The following is a 22,623-nucleotide window of genomic DNA, read 5'->3' on the forward strand; positions in this document are numbered from 1 at the left end:
CCCCCTGTGTGTGTGTGTGTGTGTGTGCTCTCCCTCCAGTGTCCCCCTGTGTGTGTGTGTGTGCTCTCCCTCCAGTGTCCCCGTGTGTGTGTGTGTGTGTGTGTGCTCCCCCTCCAGTGTCCCCCTGTGTGTGCTCTCCCCCTCCAGTGTCCCCCTGTGTGTGTGTGTGCTCTCCCCCTCCAGTGTCCCCCTGTGTGCGCTCTCCCCCTCCAGTGTCCCCCTGTGTGCGCTCTCCCCCTCCAGTGTCCCCCTGTGTGCGCTCTCCCCCTCCAGTGTCCCCCTGTGTGCGCTCTCCCCCTCCAGTGTCCCCCTGTGTGCGCTCTCCCCCTCCAGTGTCCCCCTGTGTGTGTGTGTGTGTGCTCTCCCTCCAGTGTCCCCCTGTGTGTGCTCTTCCCCTCCAGTGTCCCCCTGTGTGTGTGTGTGCTCTCCCTCCAGTGTCCCCGTGTGTGTGTGTGCTCTCCCTCCAGTGTCCCCCTGTGTGTGTGTGTGTGCTCTCCCTCCAGTGTCCCCCTGTGTGTGTGTGTGTGCTCCCCCTCCAGTGTCCCCCTGTGTGCGCTCTCCCCCTCCAGTGTCCCCCTGTGTGTGCTCTCCCCCTCCAGTGTCCCCCTGTGTGTGCTCTCCCCCTCCAGTGTCCCCCTGTGTGTGCTCTCCCCCTCCAGTGTCCCCCTGTGTGTGTGTGTGCTCTCCCTCCAGTGTCCCCCTGTGTGCGCTCTCCCCCTCCAGTGTCCCCCTGTGTGCGCTCTCCCCCTCCAGTGTCCCCCTGTGTGCGCTCTCCCCCTCCAGTGTCCCCCTGTGTGCGCTCTCCCCCTCCAGTGTCCCCCTGTGTGCGCTCTCCCCCTCCAGTGTCCCCCTGTGTGTGTGTGTGTGTGTGCTCTCCCTTCAGTGTCCCCCTGTGTGTGCTCTCCCTCCAGTGTCCCCCTGTGTGTGTGTGTGTGCTCTCCCTCCAGTGTCCCCCTGTGTGTGTGTGTGTGTGCGCGCGCTCTCCCTCCAGTGTCCCCCTGTGTGTGCTCTTCCCCTCCAGTGTCCCCCTGTGTGTGTGTGTGTGCTCTCCCTCCAGTGTCCCCCTGTGTGTGTGTGTGTGTGTGCTCCCCCTCCAGTGTCCCCCTGTGTGCGCTCTCCCCCTCCAGTGTCCCCCTGTGTGCGCTCTCCCCCTCCAGTGTCCCCCTGTGTGCGCTCTCCCCCTCCAGTGTCCCCCTGTGTGCGCTCTCCCCCTCCAGTGTCCCCCTGTGTGCGCTCTCCCCCTCCAGTGTCCCCCTGTGTGTGTGTGCTCTCCCCCTCCAGTGTCCCCCTGTGTGTGCTCTCCCCCTCCAGTGTCCCCCTGTGTGTGCTCTCCCCCTCCAGTGTCCCCCTGTGTGCGCTCTCCCCCTCCAGTGTCCCCCTGTGTGCGCTCTCCCCCTCCAGTGTCCCCCTGTGTGCGCTCTCCCCCTCCAGTGTCCCCCTGTGTGTGCTCTCCCCCTCCAGTGTCCCCCTGTGTGTGTGTGTGTGTGTGCTCTCCCTCCAGTGTCCCCCTGTGTGTGCTCTCCCTCCAGTGTCCCCCTGTGTGTGTGTGTGTGCTCTCCCTCCAGTGTCCCCCTGTGTGTGTGTGTGCGCGCGCTCTCCCTCCAGTGTCCCCCTGCGTGTGCTCTTCCCCTCCAGTGTCCCCCTGTGTGTGTGTGTGTGTGTGTGTGTGTGCTCCCCCTCCAGTGTCCCCGTGTGTGTGTGTGTGCTCCCCCTCCAGTGTCCCCCTGTGTGTGCTCTCCCCCTCCAGTGTCCCCCTGTGTGCGCTCTCCCCCTCCAGTGTCCCCCTGTGTGCGCTCTCCCCCTCCAGTGTCCCCCTGTGTGCGCTCTCCCCCTCCAGTGTCCCCCTGTGTGTACTCTCCCCCTCCAGTGTCCCCCTGTGTGTGTGTGTGTGTGTGTGCTCTCCCTCCAGTGTCCCCCTGTGTGTGTGTGTGTGTGTGCTCTCCCTCCAGTGTCCCCCTGTGTGTGTGTGTGCTCTCCCTCCAGTGTCCCCCTGTGTGTGCTCTTCCCCTCCAGTGTCCCCCTGTGTGTGTGTGTGTGTGTGTGTGTGCTCTCCCTCCAGTGTCCCCCTGTGTGTGTGTGTGTGTGTGCTCTCCCTCCAGTGTCCCCCTGTGTGTGTGTGTTCCCCCTCCAGTGTCCCCGTGTGTGTGTGTGTGTGCTCTCCCTCCAGTGTCCCCCTGTGTGTGTGTGCTCCCCCTCCAGTGTCCCCCTGTGTGTGCTCTCCCCCTCCAGTGTCCCCCTGTGTGCGCTCTCCCCCTCCAATGTCCCCCTGTGTATGCTCTTCCCCTCCAGTGTCCCCCTGTGTGTGTGTGTGTGTGCTCTCCCTCCAGTGTCCCCCTGTGTGTGCTCTCCCCCTCCAGTGTCCCCCTGTGTGTGTGTGTGTGCTCTCCCCCTCCAGTGTCCCCCTGTGTGCGCTCTCCCTCCAGTGTCCCCCTGTGTGTGCGCTCTCCCTCCAGTGTCCCCCTGTGTGTGTGTGTGCTCTCCCTCCAGTGTCCCCCTGTGTGTGTGTGTGTGTGTGTGTGCGCTCTCCCCCTCCAGTGTCCCCCTGTGTGCGCTCTCCCCCTCCAGTGTCCCCCTGTGTGCGCTCTCCCCCTCCAGTGTCCCCCTGTGTGCGCTCTCCCCCTCCAGTGTCCCCCTGTGTGCGCTCTCCCCCTCCAGTGTCCCCCTGTGTGTGCTCTCCCCCTCCAGTGTCCCCCTGTGTGTGCTCTCCCCCTCCAGTGTCCCCCTGTGTGTGCTCTCCCCCTCCAGTGTCCCCCTGTGTGTGCTCTCCCCCTCCAGTGTCCCCCTATGTGTGTGTGTGCTCTCCCTCCAGTGTCCCCCTGTGTGCGCTCTCCCTCCAGTGTCCCCCTGTGTGTGCGCTCTCCCTCCAGTGTCCCCCTGTGTGTGCGCTCTCCCTCCAGTGTCCCCCTGTGTGTGCGCTCTCCCTCCAGTGTCCCCCTGTGTGTGCGCTCTCCCTCCAGTGTCCCCCTGTGTGTGCGCTCTCCCTCCAGTGTCCCCCTGTGTGTGCGCTCTCCCTCCAGTGTCCCCCTGTGTGTGCGCTCTCCCTCCAGTGTCCCCCTGTGTGTGCGCTCTCCCTCCAGTGTCCCCCTGTGTGTGCTCTCTCCCTCCAGTGTCCCCCTGTGTGTGCTCTCTCCCTCCAGTGTCCCCCTGTGTGCGCTCTCTCTCCAGTGTCCCCCTGTGTGCTCTCCCCCCCCCCCCCGTGTCTCCCTGTGCAGGTGTGGCTTGAGTGTGGGGACACAGGGGGCCCCATGATCTTCTATTGCCCGGGGGCCCCATGAGTTGTCAGTCCGCCCCTGTCTACCACATCCCAAAGGTGCTCTGTGGAATTTAGATCTGGTGACTGTGGAGGCCATTGGAGTACAGTGAACTCATTGTAATATTCAAGAAACCAGTGGTGAGATGATTTGAGCTTTGTGACATGGTGCATTATCCTGCTGGAAGTAGCATCAGAAGATGGGTACACTGTAGTCATAAAGTAATGGACATGGTCAGCAACAATACTCAGGTAGGCCGTGGCATTTACACAATGCTTAATTAGTACTAAGGGGCCCAAAGTGTGCCAAGAAAAAATCCCCCACACCATTACACCACCAGCCTAAACTGTTGATACAAGGCAGGATGGATCCATGCTTTCATGTTGTTTACACCAAATTCTGACCCTACCATCTGAATGTCGCAGCTGAAATCGAGGCTTATCATACCAGGCAACGTTTTTCCACTCTCCTATTGTCCAAATTTGGTTAGCTTGTGCGAATTGTAGCCTCAGTTTCCTGTTCTTAGCTGAAAGGAGTGGCACACGGTGTGGTCTTCTGCTGCTGTAGCCCATCTGTTTCGTGGTTCGATGTGTTGTGCATTCAGAGATGGACCACTTGGTTGGAACAAGTGGTTATTTGAGTTACTGCTACCTTTTCTGTCCATTCTCCTCTGACCTCAACAAGACATTTTCCTCCAACCAACTGCCACTCACTGGATATTTTCTCTTTTTCGGACCATTCTCTGTAAACCCTAGGGATGGTTGTACGTGAAAATCCCAGTAGATCAGCAGTTTCTGAAATACTCAGACCAGCCCGTCTGGCACCAACAACCATACCACATTCAAAGTCACTTAAATCCCCGTTCTTCCCCATTCTGATGCTCGGTTTTAATTACAGAATGTCCTCTTCACCGCTTCTAGATGCCTAAATGCATTGAGTTGCTGCCATGTGATTGGCTGATTAGCAATTTGTGTTACCAAGCAACTGAACAGGTTTACCTAATAAAGTGCCCATAGAGGTGTCCGTTTATGAAGCAGTGAAATCTATTCACTGCTTCGTTCTCCGGCATTCACAGTGAAGAATCTTCTCCTCTGTGTGCCAGTTTATGAAGCGGTGTAGATCGCTTCACCTTTGGAGGAGTGAAGAGATCTACAAATGCTTCAAACAGTGGAGAACGGCCCCTGATACTGGAATCTCGTGAGACTTTACGAGATTACAGCACCAGATGTCAGTTTATCAAGCAGTGATAAATTATCACTGCTCAACGGCGTGGATTAATGTTAATAAAATAATGTGTCCCCCTACATTATACACATATGTATACACACACACACATTATATATACATGTATATACACACACATTATATATATATACATATACACATTATATGTATATATGTATATATATGTATACACATAAATATGACAGGGGGACATGGTTACAGTGTTGGGGGGTCTGAACGAGGCATAAGGAAGTTAAAAATCTTCCTCCTTCCCCCTCAGATCCCCCGAGATTTCCTCTTCACTCCCCGATTCACCATCTCTGAGCTGGTGAACCTGGGAGTGTGAATTCTGACACAGATCGCCAGTGAAGCGGTGAGATCACCGCTTCATAAACTGGCCGTTACTGTGTCATTCATGAGAATTCTCCGTGTGTAGAGATAATCGGCGGGAGAACAAGTTCAAACATGTTCTCCCCCGATTATCACTGTTTCATAAACTGTTTATGGACTGTGATCAGCGGTGATCCTCGGGATCACCGCTGATCACTGCTTCATAAACGGACACCTGAGTGTATATATATATATATATATATATATATATATATATATATATATATATATGTAGCCATTCTGTTGCAGCTAGTACCAAACAATCCGCCGAATCACCCCACTGCCAGACTTCATACATGACTTCCAGAGACAATGAACAGTCTTTTGCGACTTTTGTTTTTGTTGTTTTATTAGGGGGTACAACTTGGATAGGGATAGGAATATAGGATGCCCATAGGATTTGTCATTGTCATCATATTTATAATTTAAGCACAAAAGCACAGTGTTAGAGCCAGAAGATTAGATGCGCATGGACATGAAATGCAAATCTCCTCCTGCATCTCCATGCAGACTGTTTTGCTTTGTTTGCAGTTTATTCCTTCATTATGTTAGAATGATTCATTTTCCAAATTTGTTTCATATATGATATATTTATATATATATTATTTCATATTTTGATTTGTTTCATAAATTCGTTATTTTAAAATTCGATTCAAAATTCAAAAATATATATTTTTTTTTAATTGATTCTATATTCGTTATTTTTTATTCTATTCTGTTTTTTTCTAATCTAATCTATTCTGTTCTTTTCTATTCTATTTGTTTATTTTCTATTCTAATCTATTCTATTCTTTTTATTTTCTATGCTATTCTTTTTCTTTTCTATTCTCTTTTCTGTTCTATTCTATTCAGTTTTAATTTCTGTTCTAATATTTTATCTTCTATTCTATTCTTTTTGATTCTATCATATTCCTTTATATTCTATGCTGTTTTAGTCTATTCTAGTCTTTTCTATTCTATTAAGCAGCCTAAGTAGGAATCATCATCTTATTTCACTTTTATAGCTTACTTTTTTTTTGCAAATGTTTCCATTTCAAATTCAAATTCATTTTTTAATTCAAATTCGAAAAATCCATTTTGTTATAATTTAGTTCAGATAAATTGAAATTTGTTACTATTGTGATTTGGAAATTCAGATACATCCAAATCTCTGAATAACAAAAATTTTGTCTGAATTTCAATTCGTAACAAAACTAATCATACATGTCTATTGAAGCCTAAGGATAAGGGGTGGCAGGATTACTGTAGGTTAATGGGAGGGGCAGAAAGGTATGAAAGTGTACTTATCCTTTAAGAATAAAAACTCTTTATTAAAAGGGGCAAAAAGTGCTCCATAAAGCTGCTCAGGGAAAGCCTGTGTCTCAGTGATTAAATCTCCAATTACTTTACCGTTTCCTTCTGTGTGGGTGCTATATCACTGTGCCCAGAGGTGGCTCTCTAATTAGGTAAATCAGGCAGTCGCCTAAGGCCTCGCCCTCCCAGGGATCTCGTGGCTGCCCAGTTTGCCTAAAGAGCTGCCTCTGGCTATTCTCATACATCAGTCCCAGTACAGTCAGCAGAGCTTCATGCCCGCCTCGTTCAGTGTAGTCAGTCCTCCTCCTCTCTGCTCTGTAACACCACGCCCCACTAGGGCACTGCCCAGTCTCCACTCCTGTCATCTCCACCGAAACAGCTGGCAGAGACACTCATAGAGACTGACAGCTGCTCCGTCCAGCCAGCAATTCCCATCCGTTCCTTGAGCCAATTGATATCTTGTGCAAGGGCACAGCTAGCACCTCAGCAGGATCGCCAAGTCCACCCTCCAGGGCGGGCTTCCGTGGTGGAGGCAGAGCCAATTCCAGTTTGCTGTCTGTGTGCAGCCAACTGACTGCTGAGCTGAGGATGCGCTGACTGAGCTGTGAGGGGACAAAGCCTTGCTGTGTGTGAGGTACGTGGGCATGGGGGCGGTACATGGGCTTGGGGGTGTGTGCATGTGACTGGGGGGTGTGCTTGTGACTAGGGGGGTACATGTGAATAGGGGGTGTACATGTGACTAGGGGGGTATATGTGACTAGGGGGTACATGTGACTAGGGGGTACATGTGACTAGGGGGTGTGCACGAGGCTCTTTAGGCAAACTAGGTGTGCATGTGACTGGGGGTTGTACATGTGACTGGGGGTGTGCATGTGACTGGGGGGTGTGCATGTGACTGGAGGGTATATGTGACGGGGGGGTACATGCGCCTGCGGGGAGTGTGCATGTGCCTGGGCTTTACAGTCAGGTCTGCTCAGTCCTCCGCCAGTGTCCCAGTGTGCCCGTCTGTGACTGACAGCCCGGGTCCCCCTGATCTGACTCCACCCCAGCCTCACCCCAGCCACCCAGGGCTCCACTGTGGTGGTCAGGAGGTCCCAGCTCAGTCCAGTGCTGATCCTCAGCCATGTTGGGCAAGAAGCTCTTCTGTGCTGGCACTGCTCATGATCGGCTTCTCTGCGGCTATCTCCCACCAGGAGCTCTTCCACTATGGTGAGTCAGAGGGGACCTACTGCTGCCCAACAGGGATGATGAGACCTCCAAGGTGGTGAAATTTCGCACACCCCCTTCTCTTCTATGAGGCCGAGTTCAAAGTGCTCTATGTGAGTAGAGTACTGAGAGAGACATAGCACTGACACCAGCACTGAGAGAGTGTACACTAACACCAACACTGAGATAGAGGACACTGACACCAGCGCTGAGATAGAGCACACTGGCACCAGAGCTGAGATAGAGGACACTGGCACCAGCGCTGAGATAGAGGACACTGGCACCAGCGCTGAGATAGAGGACACTGGCACCAGCGCTGAGATAGAGGATACTGGCACCAGCGCTGAGATAGAGCACACTGACACCAGCGCTGAGATAGAGGACACTGACACCAGCGCTGAGATAGAGGATACTGACACCAGCGCAGAGATAGAGGACACTGACACCAGCGCAGAGATAGAGCACACTGACACCAGCGCTGAGATAGAGGACACTGACCCCAGCGCAGAGATAGAGGACACTGACACCAGCGCAGAGATAGAGGACACTGGCACCAGCGCTGAGATAGAGCACACTGACACCAGCGCTGAGATAGAGCACACTGACACCAGCGCTGAGATAGAGCACACTGACACCAGCGCTGAGACAGAGGACACTGACACCAGCGCTGAGATAGAGGACACTGACACCAGCGCAGAGATAGAGGAGACTGACACCATCGCAGAGATAGAGGAGACTGACACCAGCGCTGAGATAGAGCACACTGACACCAGTGCAGAGATAGAGGAGACTGACACCAGCGCAGAGATAGAGATTGACACCAGCGCTGAGATAGAGGAGACTGATACCAGCGCTGAGATAGAGCACACTGACACCAGCGCTGAGATAGAGCACACTGACACCAGCGCTGAGATAGAGGAGACTGACACCAGCGCTGAGATAGAGCACACTGACACCAGCGCTGAGATAGAGCACACTGACACCAGTGCAGAGATAGAGGAGACTGACACCAGCGCAGAGATAGAGATTGACACCAGCGCTGAGATAGAGGAGACTGACACCAGCGCTGAGATAGAGCACACTGACACCAGCGCTGAGATAGAGCACACTGACACCAGCGCTGAGATAGAGGAGACTGACACCAGCGCTGAGATAAAGCACACTGGCACCAGTACTCTTAATCTATGCAATTAATTTATATTGCTTGAGTTATTTTTTCCCTTATGGATGTGAGTGGGGCCTAAGGCCTCACAAAGTCAAGAGCCGCCTCTGATTGTGCCTACATGTGCCTAATGGGAAATCCAGCCATGCAATGAGTTTACCATTTTTTAATTAATGAAAAAAAGACCTTAACTGCTTCCCGACCAGCGCATATACGTCGGCAGAATGGCGCTGGTGGGCAAAAGGTCGTACAGGTACGTCCCATTTAAGAAGCGGTGCGTTCTCCGTGGCTGTGACCGCGGCGACTGCGGACTCGATGTCCACCAGGTGTCCACGATCGTGTCACGGAGAGGTAGAATGGTGAGATGCTTTTGTGAACAAAGCATTTCCCCGTTCTGCCTAGTGACAGGACAGAGATCACTACTCTCTGTCATCGAGAGCAGTGATCGCTGTCATGTGTGTTGTAGCCCCTCCCCCCACAGTTAGAATCACTCCCTAGGACGCACTTAACCCCTTCATCGCCCCTAGTGGTTAACCCCTTCACTGCCAGTGTCATTTACACAGTAATCAATGCATTTTTATAGCACTGATCGCTGTATAAATGACAATGGTCCCAAAATAGTGTAAAAAATGTCCGATGTGTCTGCCATAATGTCGCAGTCCTGAATCGCAGAACGTCACCATTACTAATAAAAAAAAAATTAAAAATGCCATAAAACTATCCCCTATTCCCGCTATAACTTTTGCACAAACCAATCAATATACCCTTTTTGTGATTTTTTTTTTTTACCAAAAATTTGTAGAAGAATACATATTGGCCTAAACTGAGGAAAAAAAATAATTTATATATTTTTGGGGGATATTTATTATAGCAAAAATTTTAAAATGCGTTTTTTTCAAAATTGATGCTCTTTTTTTGTTTATAGCACAAAAAATGAAAACTGCAGAGGTGATCAAATACCACCAAAAGAAAACTATATGTGTGGGGAAAAAAGGATGTCAATTTTGTTTGGGTACAACGTCACACGACCGTGCAATTGTCAGTTAAAACGACGCAGTGCCGAATCGCAAAAAGTGCTCTGGTCAGGAAGGGGGTAAATCCTTCTGGGGCTGAAGTGGTTAAAGAGTAACTGAAATGTGAAAGTTGTGCCCCCAAAATATCAGGCAGAGCCTAAGACTAGTCACCATTATTGCCTGTGGTCACCTTGCAGCTGATCTTTAGCCATTACTTGCTTGCAATACCTTGTTCTGCATTGTCTCTGTATGAAGGTTCCATCTTGGTAGGAAGCAAGGAGAATAGTAATCAGCACAGCAGTAACTACACCAAATTTCCTGTTAAATCTCCTGAGGCTATCAGAGGGAGCAGAGCCTTAGATCACACCTTGCAGATATACAAGTGTTTGCAAAGGCTGAAGGTTTTTTACCTTCATGCATTCTATGCATGATAGTAAAAAAACCTTCTCTGTGTAGCAGCATCCCCCCAGCCCCCCTAATACTTACCTGAGCCCGATCTTCCTCCAGCGATGTGTAGGAGAGCCTCATCTCTCCAGAGACTATCCCTCCTCATTGGCTAAGACAGCAGCGGGAGCCATTGGCTCCCCCTGCTGTCAATCACAGCCAGTGAGACAATAAGGAAAGGGAGGGGGTGAGGCCGAGCCATGGCTCTGTGTGTGAATGGACACACAAAGCCGCGGCTTGGGAACGAGACTGCTCGGGTGCCCCCATTGCAAGCTGGGGGCACTTGGCAGGAGGGAGTGGCCAGGAGCATCGGCAGGGGACCCGAGAAGAAGAGGATAGGGGCTGCTCTGTGCAAAACCACTGTACAGAGCAGGTAAGTATGATGTGTTTGTTATTTTTTTTTTATTTTTTATTTTGACCTTAATATCACTTTAAACCTGTAGACAGAGGAGTGCCTAGACACACTCACATAACAGGAAATGATTCTCTTTTTTTTTTTAGAAGCAATTCCAGACAAAATCTTGTGAGTAGATATACACATTTTTATTCAAATACAGTAAATGTGGCGGTTTTACACTATGGATGTTGTCATCTGCCTTTTGTGGTGGCTGTGATTCACCTAGCCGGGAGAAGACACATAATTCCATTCCCTGTTGGTGCGCTGTGTGGTTCCTCTGTGAAGACCCATCAACTAGGTCCACACACCTCTGAGCTCCTTTAGACCACCTAGGGTTTGGGGTCTTGGATTTTGGTAAGAAGCTGTGTGTGTGACAAGATGGATGGATGGGATTTGCTTATTCCTGCGCTACCATGTATAAAAAAAGGCAAGAAGGGTGGAAAAATACAGATAGAATAGCTGCATGCACCGACTAGGGGTCAGATCGAACCCCTAAAAACAAAAACATTCTTACCCCATTCTTACAAGATGGAAGGATGCACCGGAGGCATTTTGTATGATACAACTGATGGACTTATTATGAATAGTTCACATGTGGTGTTAATTTTATTTATTTATTTATTTATTGGTGGTATTCTGATTAGTTGGATGGGACTGATGATTTAATCTGCTAAAAATTTGCTGAAAGATTGGTTAACGCTGAAATATTTACACAGCGCAACAGTAATTGTATAGAATTCCAGACAAAAGGCACATTTTTTTAGGGCACAATTAGCATTTATAATTGTTTTTTTAAAAGTTCCCTTCCACTTTCACAGGGCAGTTTTTTTAGGTGTCATTTTAAAGATTTCTCCTTATTTCTCCTTAGAGCCCTTGCACACTGGGGCGGTTTACAGGCACTATTGCGCTAATAATAGCGCCTGCAAACCGCCCCGAAAGTGCCGCTGCTGTCATCCCAGTGTGAAAGCCCCGAGGGCTTGCACACTGGAGCGATGCGCTGGCAGGACGGTAAAAAAAGTCCTGCCAGCAGCATCTTCGGAGCGGTGAAGGAGCGGTGTGTATACCGCTCCTTTACCGCTCCTGCCCATTGAAATCAATGGGACGGCGCGGCTATACCGCCGGCAATGTGCCTCTGCAGAGGCGCTTTGCGGTGGTATTTAACCCTTTCTCGGCCGCTAGCGGGGGGTAAAACCGCCCCGCTAGCGGCCGCATACCGACGGTAAAACGCCGCTAATAATAGCGGCGTTTTACCGCCGACGCCGCCCCCCGCCCCAGTGTGCAAGGGCTCTTATCTCTAGTGTCTGTGATAATTGTTATATTTTGGATTAACTGCCACATTCTGTGTCACCAGGACAAATATTAAAGGTAGAGCTCCTCAGAGCCCTTTCACACTGGGGCGGTTTGCAGGCGCTATTGCGCTAAAAATAGCGCCTGCAAACCGACCCGAAAGTGCCGCTGCCTTAATTCCAGTGTGAAAGCCCCGAGGGCTTTCACACTGGAGCGGTACGCTAGCAGGACGGGAAAAAAAAGGTCCTGCTAGCAGCATCTTCGGAGCGGTGAAGGAGCGGAGTGTATACACCGCTCCTTCACCGCTCCTGCCCATTGAAATCAATGGGACGGCGCGGCTATACCGCCGGCAAAGCGCCTCTGCAGAGGCACTTTGCGGTGGTATTTAACCCTTTCTCGGCCGCTAGCGGGGGGTAAAACCGCCCCGATAGCGGCTGTATATCGATGGTAAAACGCCGCTAATAATAGCGGCGTTTTACCGCCGACGCCGCCCCCTCCTCAGTGTGAAAGGGCCCTCAGTGGAAACAAACTGCATAAACTTCTCTATTCTATTCAAACCTGAAATAAATTGGCTAAAATTAGTATCACTTCCCAGTTCAAAAATGTTGCCAGTTGCTGCTGTTTTATGAGCTCCATGACAGAAATGAGAAATGTCTTGTAAATGGAAAGATTTTAGCATGAAGCATGAAGCATTCTGAGAAAAGATCTTTCGTCAGCTAGGTTGGATGTGTAACCATAAAATAGTCTAATTATTATGTAATTTGCTGTCTAAATTGCTAAACAGAATGCTAAAAAATTTAAAACAAGATAAGACAGAAATAAAAATGGTTTGTCATATATTGTGGTGTTTAGGAGGAAATAAAACCATGCTTGTGCTTTGTGTTATAATTCATATTAAAATATAATGTATTCTTATTATACATTAAATAAATCAAATACACACACATAGATATACCTATGCCAAAAGGATACTTCAGCTGCACACTGTAATGCCCCGTACACACGGTCGGACTTTGTTCGGACATTCCGACAACAAAATCCTAGGATTTTTTCCGACGGATGTTGGCTCAAACTTGTCTTGCATACACATGATCACACAAAGTTGGAAAATCCGATCACTCTGAACGCGGTGACGTAAAACACGTACGTCGGGACTATAAACGGGGCAGTGGCCAATAGCTTTCATCTCTTTATTTATTCTGAGCATGCGTGGCACTTTGTCCGTCGGATTTGTGTACACACGATCGGAATTTCCGACAACGGATTTTGTTGTCGGAAAATTTTATATCCTGCTCTCAAACTTTGTGTGTCAGAAAATCCGATGGAAAATGTGTGATGGAACCTATACACGGTCGGAATTTCCGACAACAAGGTCCTATCACACATTTTCCGTCGGAAAATCCGACCGTGTGTACGGGGCATAAGAATTACAGTACTCTGCACCCCGAGCCCACCCTTTTTTGAAGCCAATTATAGCCTCAGGCTTCTATCACGCGCTTCATAAGTAAAAAAGAAAAAACAATAGAAAGTGATGGATCCAGCATCCCGCATGTAGATTAGGGCCAGACACATGGATGGGGGGGGGGGGGGGGGCAGCACCCCCGCGCCCTGCATTAAGGGCCACCACTGCTGCTCAGTGCAATGATTTTGCTCCTCTTTTGGGGTCCCTTGCCGGGACTCCTGATTACTCCTGCCTTCAAGTAACCCCCCTAGCAAGCTGCTTGCTATGGGGACACTCATGCAGGCTTCATCCCGGGCCGCACTGTGTGTATCTATTGACACACAAAGTACAGCCCGGCTCCACCCCCCCCCCCACTCCCTCGTCACTGGATTTAATTGACAGCAGCAAGAGCCAATGGCTTTTACTACTCTCACTACTCTACTCTCCCCACTGATGGTGGAGGAAGAGTAATGTCACTGCCCACAGACACTGCGCTAGACTGAGATCAGGCTCAGGTAAGTATTTGGAAGAGAAGGAGGCTGCATGTAAAAGGGGATGCAGAAAATGCATTAAGGTAAAAAAAAAACCTTTACAACCACTTTAAGAATATGTTTACATTTAAATATCCATTGCCGGAACTAAAAGTAACATAAACGTATGAAAGTTTTGACTACTGGAAGGTATACTAAGATGCAATAAAAACAATTTAGCAGCACAGGTCTGGTGGCATACTTAAAATGTAAAGGGCCCTCTGATTTTTCCTGTATTGAATTGTATTGTAACTCTACTGTCTGCCCTCATGTTGTAAAGCGCTGCGCATAAAAAATCCTGTATTACAATAATAATAACCAGTTTGAACCACTAGTGTTTGGCTTGCATCTTTCTCATTGAAAGGAATAAATAGAATGTGTCTCTGTCTTGTGTTTAGCAGTTCTGTGCCATCTATTATAATTGATATGTACACTAAGCAGAGAGGTCAGAGCATTATGACCAGTCATACACCAAGTGCAAACTTTATTATACACAGGGAACTGGCTTTATTGAATTTATTCTATATAGCAGGTAGAAAGCAGTTGTTAAACTAATAACATTGTCTGCTGTTAACGTCAGAAATTCCTATTAGCCAGACCAGATGTCGCTTTCTGCTCCATCACCTGTTTGTAATCATAAATGACCCCGGCTTGAAGTTTTCAGTGCAGAACAACCAGCTGACTACATGTTGGCTTCAGGCTCAAAATCACATGTGTGCTGATTGACAGACCTGACCCAATTATTTTTAAACCTAAGCTGTATAACCATATGGCTGTGACCTACACTATGACACTTTTATTGGTAGCTTGAAATATCCTGGTACATCAAACCATAAATAAATTCTATCCTAGAGAGCTTTGTACCAGTCAAATTGTAATTTACACCCTTCAAACCACCCTGATAACATTTCTTTTTTACATGCAACACCTTTATTATTTCTATGTGTTTACGCATATCTTAAACTTGATTACGGTGCTTATGTCAATGCAAAGAATGCGGTATTAGAAGATATCAACTTTGACCTGTTTCGATGGTTTTTGAGTATTTGGGGTTGATTTACTAAAGGCAAATAGACTGTGCACTTTGCAAAGTGCAGTTTCACTCTGCAAGCACAGTTGCTCCAAATCTTAGTAAATGAGGTAAAGCTTCACTTTGCAAAGAATACCCAATCATGTGCAAGGCAAATTTAAAAAAATGCATTTTTGCTTGTACATGATTGGATGGTAGAAGTCAGCAGAGCTTCTAGAGCTTCTAGAGCTTCTGGAGCAACTGCTCTTTGCAAAGTGCACAGTCTATTTGCCTATAGTAAATCACCCCCATTATGTCCAGAACAACAGGTCCATTTTCTCTTTTTTCATCCTCATACACTAAGATAAGTTACATTTACTTTGAAACTTTCCTTGCTCCTTTATTTATTCAGGACCAATGCCTTGATTTAAAGTCCAGGGCCTCCAAACACCCACTTTCCCACTCCAGAGCCTCCAGGCACCCCTCTGCTAGTCTGGGGCCTCCAGACAACTCTTTTTCTAGTCTGGGGCCTTCAGGCACTCCCTCTCCTAGTCTGGGGCCTCCAGGCACCCCCTCTTTTATCCCTGGGCCACTAGGCACCCACTCTCCTAGCCCTGGGCCTCCAGGCATCCCCTCCCCTAGTCCTGGGACTCCAGGACCCCCTTATCCTAGTCCTAGGCCTCTAGGCACTCCTTCTTTTAGTTTAGGGCCCTCAGGCACCACCTTTTCTAGCCTGGGGCTTCCAATCATCCCCTTTGGCCTGTCCAAACAAGCACCCCCCCCCCCCCCACCCTCCTAGTCCAGGGATCTTCACCACACAAACCCCCTTTCCTAACACAGGGCTTACAGTTTCAGGCAGGCTTTCCCCTTTAAATGTGTGCTGCTTTGGCCAGGCTCCCACACTTTCTGTCAGAAAAGGCGCACGGCAGAATGATGCTATGTGGGTGAGACTTATGCAGGAGGAGGGTGACCTCATAGTGCACCAGTGCTGAATCACTCTACAGCCTCCTCCAGCACTGCCATCACCATCACCATCTGAATATAAGGTGGGGGCGGGGCAAACAGTGTCCCTAGCCCTACACCTATTGGAACGTGTTAGAATAAAGAATATGCTAATACGTCAACTTAATTTGCATATGCAAATCTTATTGCTTAGTTCTTATATGGTCACATGACTAGTAACGGTCCTGTTAATAAACTGTTTTTATTTGAAATACGTCATTTAGCTGTCAGTCTGCGCAGAAAAAAGAAGTTTCTCCTCCTTCATTGCTGCTTGTTATTCTGCGCCGCTGTCAGTTTTAATGGCCTTGTTACTCCGCCAATTGATTGAAAGGGCCGGGGAAGCTGACGGAGAGAGACAAATGAATGCAGCGCTGTTTAGCAGCATCTATGCCTTCCACTTCTACTTCTTTTAATGTACCCCCGGTTTTTGATGTTTCCCGCCCTCCAGCTACGTCTCTCCCTAAGGATTCGGTGACGGTCTCCGCAACAGGTATCCGGTTCCCAGGTGTTGAATGTTAAGCTACGAATTTTCTGGTTCCTCCTCTTTCTCTTTCGGCTGTCAATCAAAGTGAAGGCTCGGTGAAACTTTACGAGTATTCGGCTGACCATGGTAATATGGCGGGTGCATGCGCAATTCCGGCTGTGATGCAGCAAGCAAGAAGAAAGAAGAGGCGTCATAGGTTTGATTCCCCTCCACATCCTAAGGCTTCACAGCCTTCAGAAAAAGGAAAATCTTCATCCAGAGGCTCCAGTAATTCAAAAGCTCTGACGATGGACGGTACTGTTAATATTAACCCCTCCAGTTCCATTATTAGTTCCAATGTTCCTGACGCTGTTAGTAGTTCTGCAATATCTAACGTTTTTTTCTCTTTCTTTACATGGAGATGTTTATGGGACTAATGAAGGAGTCTTAATACTATGATTCTGCCAGTGGCCGGCCAATAATATCTGGTCCTGTGGCACAGAATGTGGCTGCTACGCCCATTACAGGTGAAAAAACACCATAGTTTTTAAAAGGGAATCCAGGTATTTTCCTATTCTGTCCAAGGGTCCTCGGATAGCGGAAACAATTGGTCTCCCTGGAGGTTTTTCCAGGGATTTGTGGACTTTTGGGATGCAGTAGAAGGTAGGGGGATTTCTTAGGCATTACGATCGATACAGTGGCAATGAAATTTGAATTGCCTATTGAAAAAACTGTTAAAATGAATGTACTGCTTGATTTCATAATTTCCAAACGTAAAGTGTGTTTGAAGAATGTTCAGGCGTTATTGGGCTTATTGACGTTTTCTGCCAGAGTAATTCCGATGGGCAGAGTTTTTCCCAAGCGATTGTATCAGGCATTAGTAGGCGTTACCTGTCCTTCTCATTTTGTGCGCATTTCTGCTTCCATTAGAGAGGATTTGTGGGTTTGAAAACTTTTTTTGTCAAATTTTAATAAACGTTCTATGTGGCAGTCATCTTTTTGTTCTGCATCTGCTCTGAATTTATTCACTGATGTGTCGGGTTCATGCGGTTACGGGATATTTTGGCAAGGGCATTGGTCAGCAAATGTTTGGCCTGCTGATTAGATAGACAAGGGCTATACCATTAATATTGTGTTATTGGAATTGTTTCTGATAGTTGTGGCATTGGAATTATGGGGTTCTAAATTTTGCAATAGACGGATTTTATTGCATTCCGATAATAAAGGTGTAATCTTCGCTGTAAATTGCTTGTCAACTAAGTCCTTACCTGTAATTGCGATTCTTCGTTATTTTGTTTTGCAATGTTTAAGGTTGAATATTTGGCTTAAGGCTTCCTATATACCAGGGTTAATAACGATATTGTGGACTCTTTACCTCATATGCAGATGACGTGATTCAGGACGTTGGTACCAGATGCGGATCCCATTGGCCTATCGTGCCCCCAGCACTTATGGGATCTGATTTGATGTTTGTTAGCCGAGGCCGTTCAATCTTTTGTTGCAAATTCCACCAGGACGTCTTACCAAGCAGCGTGGTTTTTATGGTGTAAATTTTTAGTTTCCAATAAGCTTATGATATCTTTGATGTCGGAAAAAATATGCTTTTGTCTTTTTTAAATTACTTATTCTCAAAAAAATATTCCTATTCACATGTGGTTAAAACATTGTCTGGGATACCGTTCTTTAATAGGCTTAGAGGTGCACCTTCTTGTTCTGGTTACTTTAATGTTAAACAAGCATTGAAAGGTTATCAGAAAAAACATATGGTATCGGATTCCAGATTGCCAATAACGTATAATTTATTGTTGGGTATCTATTTGGCCGCATCTTCTGTACGTTTTTCACTGTATGAAATGTTGCTTTTTCAATTGCCTTTTGTTCTGTTTTTTCAAGGGCATTTAGGCTATCTGAATTGCTTCTTGCTTCTGCGACAAGTGATTCAGTATTAATGCTTTCAGTTATTGTTATTATGGAGGAAGGCGTTCGTATTCTTCTTAGAAAAAGTAAGACTGACCAGCTTGGAAGAGGTCGCTGGATTACACTGCGAAAGAATAGTAGTTCGCGATTTTGTGTCTGTTCTCTTTTATCAAGATTTTCGATGCTTCGTCCATCGGTTAATTCTCACCTTCTTGTCTATGATTCTGATGCACCTTTAACTATTTATCAGTTTAAAGCTGTACTTGGCAAATGTCTGGTATATCTAGGTTTGGCTATATAACCGGTTTGTCCTCTTTGAAGAATTGCTGCTGTGTGCTATACACAATCTGTTTTCTCTATATCTAGGTTTGGGCCACTTGTGCATAACGTCCCACTCTTTTCATATACGTGCTGCTACAGCAGCAGCTCAGCTAGGTTTTTCTGAGACGGGCATTAAGAATATTGGAGGGTGGAAGTCTGAATGTTTCAATTCTTATGCTAGACCTAATTTTTGTGTTTAGTGTTTAATCACAGATTCTTATAACAACCTGTAGATCATTGAACATTCTTTTGTCTACTGGGCCCATCAGAGAGATATTCAGAGATCATACAGAGTTAATTTAGACTTCCTACTAATGACTTTGGTTTATGGTGGTATGGGGATAGGGTATGCGTTGGGATGGTTTGAGGGGTTCATTGTCGTTCCTATATGAAAATTGGCCCATTCCTCAAGTAATAATTTTTCATTTGGCAGGTAATGATATTGGCCACTTGAAAACTTTGGATATAATTTCCCAAATCAAAATAGATTTATTGTGCATACATTCTGTGCTGCCCGGTGCTGTGTTAATTTTTTCAGAGATTATTCCTTGTTTACTCTGGATGGAATTCTCTTATTTTAAGAAATTTGAAAGAATAAGGAAATGGATCAATAGGGCAGTAGCAAAATTTATGCCTTCAATAAATGGTTTTGCTTTTCGTCACGTGGACTTATGCCGCGTACACACGGTCGGATTTTCCGACAGGAAATGTTCAATGGGAGCTTGTTGTCGGAAGTTTCCGACCGTGTGTAGGCTCCATTGGACATTTTCCATCGGAATTTCCGACAAACAAAATTTGTGATCTGGATCTCAAATTTTCCGACAACAAAATCTGTTGTCGTAAATTCTGATCGTGTGTACACAATTCCGATGCACAAAGTTCCACGCATGCTCAGAATCAAGCAGAAGAGCCGCATTGGCTATTGAACTTCATTTTTCTGGGCCCGTCATACGTGTTGTACATCACCGCATTCTTGGCGATCAGAATTTCCGACAAGATTTGTGTGACCGTGTGTATGCAAGACAAGTTTGAGCCAACATCCATCAGAAAAAAACATGGATTTTGTTGTCGGAATGTGCGATCGTGTGTACACGGTATTAGAATGTGGGTTGAAAGGTTTCTATAGATCCGATCATATTCACCTTTCTGATATTGCGTTAGATATTTTTAATTTGGATCTACAATTTATGGTTGAGTTGGCCGCGGTCCGGATGGGGGTGCAGGACATATTATGATGTGTCTGGCGTGTGGGGCTGTATAAGTTATGGTGTAATGTTTGTATAACTCAAGCTTTTTATGGCTGAGTTATGTCATGTATTGGTGTTATTTAAATTGAATAAAAGGGTTTGCTGTTATATAATAAATAAATTGCCTAAAATAAAGGGCCGCGGCCATTGCATCCAAATGTTGGTTTAGTATATTTATTTATTAATAAACTTAAGTTAATTACATTATTAATTAAATTAATTTCTATCTACGGTCCCATCTGCTTTCTTAGCTAGCCAGCTAAAAAATTATGAATTACTAGCAAAATGAATATTTCATTATTCACTATTTTGTCTTTGTTCCATTTTTATCACTGGTTTTCATTTTGTAACACATTTTGCAGAAATGACCTTGATAACCATATACTAATATAGATAAAAATATGAAAGTTTTGATGTTTCATTGTGGCAGTGTAGTGACAGGAAGGGCATGGTGTCACTAGAAATTCACGTACTACGCGCATCAATGCAAGGAAAGGGATATTGCTCATAGCATTGATCTTGCGTCATAAATCACCAGACAAGCAAGTCACTGACTATCTCTACCACGACTTGAACTGGTTGCACAAGCATTTTCTGCTCTACCTGCGCCAGCTCATAGTGAGTCCAGGTCCTTTTTGTTGAAAAATTACACTTTCTCATAAATGAGAAGGTGTGTTAGAGCTTGGTCTACAGTTTCCCACTTACAGGAACAACCCTAAGGTATTACTCATTAACTGTTCAAGCAGGAACTAGGTCAGGAATGTCACTGAGAGGAAATTCCTCTCAGTGGATTTTTCTAAATTGATTAACATAATTGATAAAAATTATTGATTAACAAACTGATAGAAATAGGTTCACTGTTGACCTGTATATTATAATGGTTTATGACATTCCTAACAATGGCTTTATACTTACATTAAGGGGTACATGCAATACAGAATTTTGTTATCTGTTGGATACAAACTATCACAATAGATACAACTATGGAATCATAAGGAATTAAAACTGCAATAATCCAGACTGGAAATTTTCAGGCAACCCAAATAGTAACAGAGGAGACTGGGGAAAGGATGTTCATCTCCTCTGTGCGCAGGTGGTGATTAGACTCAATAGTAGATGCATTTTTAGTGAAGTCCATTCCAGTCCAAACTGCGTTTTAAGGGCCTGATAGCCCACTTTTATTAAAAACAGATTAAAGTAAAGTTCACAAACTGGCCCACACAGGGGTTTCAGTTGCACACAGCATAAACAGGTAACAAAATATCAAGCCACCTGGCTCTCTCCTCAGCAGTACCTCTGCTTTTAGTAATGGGTCCCTCAGACCATCGGCTCTTCAATGCACATAGCTTCAAGCCCATCAACACACACAGCTCCTCGTTAATGCACACAGCAGTACTGACTCACATCTGTCTCCTAAGGTAAAGCCCTGTCTCCAAAATGGGAGCACATCTCCCTCCTTGCTGGAATCCTGAGCTATTCTCAGACCTGGCTTATAATGACCCTGCAAACCTATGTGCTTACACAGGCAGCAGGTGTCTCTCAAAATCTGGACACAGGGTTGAAGGTTTTTTCCCACCGAAGACATCTTGGAACCTTGGAACCCCAGGCCTCAATCCGTAATCACAAAGCTCAGAACACAGCTTTTTTTGCTCAAAATATACATATTAGAGTCACTCGCACCCTAACATTGAGAATCCTGTGTCCTTTTTCCAACCATTTTCCCAGTGGCAGGGCCTCACACTGTCACAACTGTAAGTGATTGGGGGACTGTAAAGCTGTTCAGGTCACTTTTACATAAAGGCAATTGCCAACTTGATTTTTCCATCTGTGTCCCTTTGCGATTTGAGATTTCCCTGTCCCATGGCTAAAACAAAACAGGAAGATTTTCCCCTCTATCCCTGTTCTGGTGACAACCCCAAATTTGTGATTTTTTTTTTCACTTTCACTCTCAATCATAGCAGTAAAGAAGACAAATAGAGGGGGTGAATCTCCCTAATAGGGGCACAGATAGCAATAAAAACCTGACAGGTGTTCTAATTCCCCTCTACTCTATCCACAACTAAAAAAAAAGTTTGGCCTTTAATTATACTTTTATGTATTTTGTCAGTTTAAACTAAAATAATACTTGGTGATCCTGAATGTCCTTGTTCAGGCACTACCACTCTGCTCTGTCTCCCAATTGTGTTCCTGCATCATCACTCTGTGACATGGGACTACAACAGGTAATTTTAACACCCATTATACAGGCATTGTCCACTAATGTCACCATCAGGAACCCGCTCTGAGAAATGCCATGCAGCCCATGCTGAATTACGTTGTATATGCCTGGTGGCTTCAAAGAGGTCACAGGAGATCATTGGTAACAGGATGCAACAAAGTATGAAAAAAAAGGTAAACACAAGTATTTAATTTTTAAAATTGGCAATTGTTCATACATAGCGCTTTAGCAAACTATATATTATTCATTTAGAATTTACATATTCTTTAAGGCCTAAGTGCACTCAAAAACTATGCCCACCCTTTCCACCCAGCTCCTCTTTTCATAAAAGCTGTTGCTAGAGCTTCCATGAAACACAATCTATGAATGGAGGGTGAGCAGGTGATTGATAGGCCTGCCACCTTCATTCATAGAACATGTTTCTTTAATAGAAGCTTTACTGTAGTACCGGCTTCTATGGAACAAAGGAGGTGGGCAGAAAGAGCGGACACAGTCAGGCACTCTTAACCCCCACCAAGAATTACAGCAGAGGAGGAAGATTTCTGCTAAATGAGAGCACAGCAGCAGAAAAGACACACCATAGTAAAGATAAGTAGTGTCTCTTGTATTAATTATTTTCTTCTTTAAGTAAACTTAAAAGAGAAGTATGGCTTTTAAAAAAAATAAAGATTTATACTCACCTAGGTGGATGCAGCATTGATCTGATGCTGCAGCTGTACCCGGCCGGCTCTGCACTGAGAACTGAGCGATCAAACACCGCTGATTGCTCAGTTCTCCCCTCTATTCTGACCAGAGAGCTGTGACTGTC

Source organism: Aquarana catesbeiana, linkage group LG08 (genome assembly GCF_042186555.1).
Source record: "Aquarana catesbeiana isolate 2022-GZ linkage group LG08, ASM4218655v1, whole genome shotgun sequence".
In the NCBI taxonomy this organism is placed as follows: domain Eukaryota; kingdom Metazoa; phylum Chordata; class Amphibia; order Anura; family Ranidae; genus Aquarana; species Aquarana catesbeiana.